A 4,563-nucleotide genomic window follows, 5' to 3' on the forward strand; every position below is an offset into this window, starting at 1 on the left:
CATCAAGGGAAAAGTAGTGCTTCTGTCAATTTGTCTCGAAAGCCTTGTTTGCCCTAAACTGGGTGTCCAAGTAGACCAATAACAAATGTATCCACACCGGTTACTCAAATACTTCACACTCAGTGACATCACCCTCTGATGGGGGTAGATAGACAATAAAAGCACCATCGCCTCTTACTCAGTGTTGACACAGTGGCCCGGGGGATGGTGGACGGAGGAGAGGGAGTTAGCTCCATAGAGATGGGCTCTGAAGAGAATCAAGAGATCTTGTCTCTTCTCTGTGCTTTTGGGACCTGGTGCAACAGCTCTGGCCACTCTGAGAGACACAGCAGAATCTCCTCTAAGACCAGCAGCAACGCCTCAGACACTACTACTAACTTGTTTCAGAGACAGTTGGAGCTGTTCACCTGCGAGTGGCACATCTTTCCGCCTCCACGCCGCTCCAGGGCTTTGCCCCATCCTGGGTTTCCTGGCTGTTTCACTGGTTATTCCTGTCATCCTCGCCCGGATACTGACTAGGTGAGTCACCTCAATTCCAAAATTGACCCTTAACCCCTACCCCCTAGGTATGTAGATCTAATGCATAGATGCGATGGTGTGTAGATTTGATGGACAGGTGTGAGCAATTTCCCCTAGCTCATCAGCAGACTGGTAAAGCTACTACCTTATTGCATATGTCTATCAAATGCTTTCAGATCTACTTAAGTGCAGAAAGATTGGGTAAAGGTTTTGGAATTAGGCAAACGTAATATTTATTGTCATCATCATCCTCCTCCTAGCCCCTGGATGCGCCAGGAGGCCTGCTACCTACTCCTGGCCGATGCATTGCTAAGTGACATGCTGTTCCTGTTACTGTACATGGTGAGCACCTGTCCGAACGTGGCGGGTGTGCTGATGTCAGAGTGGCATCCTCAGTACCAAGGACGTGGTGCTGGACACCTCACTGACTGTGATGACTCCACTCCGATACTACACCCTGTTGCCAGTCTCCAGGTAATGGGAACACAGGCTGGGAGAGTTTTACTAGTACATGTAATGACTTCACTGATGTTATAATGGATGGAGCCCCGTGTAGCTCAGTTGGTAGTGCGTGGCACTTGCAACGCCAGGGTTGTGGGTTCGATTCCCGCGGGGGGCCAGTATGAAAAATGTATGCACTCACTAACTGTAAATCGCTCTGGATAAGAGCGTCTGCTAAAATGTAATGGAGTTTAGAGAAACGAACTCTTTCCTCTCCTCTCCTTTCTGTAGGACGAGGAGGGCGATCGCTGATATCTAGGCAGTGTCTGTATTGTTACCAGTAGGGGTGTTTTTGGTACCACTCTACAGGACCCTGCCCCCTACACATCTGCTCTCTGCCCCTCCTCCTGGTCCTCACCGTCAGCCAATCCACTCCCATGCACGTGACTCTCAATCAATCAATCAAATTATATTGACAATTTGCTTCTCATTACATATAATTTTTTTATCAGGCAAATGTATTCTGCCTTTATGCATCCTATTCTCAGGTGTCCATGCTCCTGACAGCAACAGGCATCCTTCTCATCCTGCTCCTAGTCTTCCCTGGCTACGGCATTCTATAATGTCGCACCCGCATGTCTGGCGTGTAAAGAGGAGAACGCTCCTCTCGGACCAAAGGCCCCTTCCTCATCCAATACCTCCACCACTTCCTGTCCTTCCCATGCTGGTGCTGCAGGCTCTACTGCCACCATGATGCCGTTGACCTCCCTAGTGGTGTGTAACATCCTCCTGGTGCTGCCCAAAGCCCTGGCACCATACCTGTATGGTCTCAGGTACAGAGACCTGTGTGGGGCCATGTTGTCCTTCTATTGGCTGAAGTGCCCACGGCCGTCTCGCCTCTCATGTGACTTTTGAATGAAGGGGGCTATGGGAGCAAAAAGGACTGTAAAGTTGTCAATAAAACACCCACTGGGCACACCACGTCATTTCAACGTGGATAATTGGGAAATATTTGGTTGAGATGTTGATCAATGAGATTACAACCTACAGGTAACTGCCAAATTAAAGGAAAAAATTGAGTAAATGAGGGATACAAAGTATATTGAAAGCATGTGCTTCCACACAGGTCTGGTTCCTGAGTTAATTAAGCAATTAAAATCCAATCACGCTTAGGGGTCATTTATAAAAATGTCCAGTTGCCCATTATTTTGGCCACAAGAAGAGATCTCTGTGACTTTAAAAGAGGGAGCAGAGGTGGTTTAAAGGGTGTGTCTGTGTATGTCTCATTCTGGAGCGGAGCCTAAGACAGCGTTTTCCACCACCATCAACAAAATACCAAATGATGGCATTTCTTGTGGAAGACTGGTGTCGCATCCCTTCAATAGAGTTCCAGACACTTGTAGAATCTATGACAAGGCGCATTGAAGCTGTTCTGGTGGCTCGTGGGGGCCCAATGCCCTATTAACAAATTAGGTGTAGGTGTATCCTTTATTTTGGCTGTTTGTTACCTGTATATATGCATCCACTCAAAGAACTGCCAAAAGTTAGTTGAATTTCCAATGTGTTATCACTATGCTTTCAACCATCTAAAAGCACAATCAAATTTCATTGGAAAAACAGTGTACTGCTTAGATAGTTCCATCTGAGCCACTTGCTTAATTCCATTCTTTAACTTGTATTTTTGGTTGAGTTGGAGACTTGAATCCAACATATAATTTGTTCACTTGTTGAGAAGTTAATAGGCTATTTATCGTATTTCAAAAGTGATATTGAATTGTGTTGGGTTGTCAACGCAACCAAATATCAACATTTGAAGGAGGTTTATCTTCTGCTTGTATAGCTCCATCTCTGCCACTGGCTTAGTCTGGCTTTAATTCCAGTTTTTCTACAAATAAATAATTAATATGTTGGATTCACGTCTCCATCTCAACCAAAAATGTTCGTTATGTTGACGTTGAGTGAGAGGTTATTTTCCTGGCACCACACTCCCAGAGCCCTCACCCCCTCCCTTTAGGCTTTCTCGTCATTGTTGGTAATCAAGCCTACTACTGTTGTGTCGTCTGCAGACTTGATGATTGAGTTGGAGGTGTAGTCATGGGTGAACAGGGAGTACAGGAGGGGGCTGAGCATGCACCCTTGTGGGGCCCCAGCGTTGAGGATCAGCGAAGTGGAGATGACCTGGGGGCGGCCCGTCAGGAAGTCCAGGACCCAGTTGCACAGGGCGGGGTTCAGACCCAGGGCCTCGAGCTTAATGATGAGCTTGGCGTGTACTATGGTGTTGAATGCTGATCTATAGTCAATGAACAGCATTCTTACATAGGTATTCCTCTTGTCCAGATGGGATAGGGCAGTATGCAGTGTGATGACGATTGCATCGTCTGTGGATCTATTGGGGCGGTAAGCAAATTGAAGTGGGTCTAGGGTGACAGGTAATGTAGAGGTGATATGATCCTTGACTAGTCTCTCAAAGCACTTCATGATGACAGAGGTGAATGCTACGGGGCGATAGTCATTTAGTTCAGTTACCTTTGCTTTCTTCGGTACAGGAACAACGGTGGCCATCTTGAAGCATGTGGGAACAGCAGACTGGGAAAGGGAGAGATTTAATATGTCCGTAAACACACCAGCAAGCTGGTCTGCGCATGCTCTGAGGACGCGGCCAGGGATGTCGTCTGGGCTGGCAGCCTGGCAGGGGTTAACATGCTTAAGTGTCTTACTCACTTCGGCCATGGAGAAGGAGAGGCCGCAGTCCTTGGTGGTGGGCCTCGTCGGTGGCACTGTGTTATCCTGAAAGCGGGCGAAGAAGGTGTTTAGCTTGTCTGGAAGTGATGTTGAAACCTAAATATTCTGATATAGCTTTTTCTTTTGTATAAAGATAAGCTTGAAGTGGGGATGGTCTAATTGATTTAACAAGCAAAAATACATATCTAAGTTTAGCTTTTTAAATGAACCATAAAATCAATGGTTATTTCTGGTTGCTTATCAAAGTTGGCTGGCTAACTCATTGATTCTGCTTTGTATTATGTCCCTCAGATAGTCAACAACATCTGGAATCCACATCTGTTGCAGGATGTTAAAGGTACAGTGCCACAGACCATTTTTAAGCAACTACCTACTTATCTATTGTATCAACCATCATGTATGTCAGTGTAAACTAAAGGCAATATGTTTTTCGAATATCATTTAATCAAGAATGCATGTGCATTGAACATCCACTAGAGGGTAATGGTGCTTCGAAACAGGCTTTTCGACTGATGATGACATATTGCATCGACAGGTTGGGACAAAACATTGAAAATGGGTCTGAGACCAAAAACAAAAGTGATTCAGAGAAGTGAGGAAGTAGCTCTCTAAGGATAGCTCTCCTTATCCGAGTAGGATTGTACAACATTATAATGCAGTTTTGAAATGATGCCATGATTCCTTTAACCCCTCCCCCTGTCCCCTGTAGAGAGCTGCAGCTGCAGCATGTTTTGCACCATTCTACCCAAATGCCCCATATTGGGTTACACCTGATGAAAAATAAAAAATCATGACAGGATATAACACAACTATGTTATTGACCAGAGTGTGATTGTATATAAAGTAAATGGTTGTTTTTCA

At 45.5% G+C, this 4,563-nt stretch overlaps 1 pseudogene across 1 annotated transcript; it reads left to right on the top strand.

The window, feature by feature from the left end:
- Positions 1 to 204: 204 nt before the first annotated feature.
- Positions 205 to 1,868, top strand: LOC311146930 (putative G-protein coupled receptor 148; annotated as a pseudogene). The gene is made up of 4 exons: positions 205 to 519; positions 780 to 993; positions 1,252 to 1,403; positions 1,509 to 1,868. The product of its transcript is annotated as a putative G-protein coupled receptor 148 (transcript).
- Positions 1,869 to 4,563: the final 2,695 nt, after the last annotated feature.

The sequence above is a fragment of the Coregonus lavaretus genome, assembly GCF_964263955.1.
Source record: "Coregonus lavaretus genome assembly, chromosome: 19".
NCBI classification, from domain to species: domain Eukaryota; kingdom Metazoa; phylum Chordata; class Actinopteri; order Salmoniformes; family Salmonidae; genus Coregonus; species Coregonus lavaretus.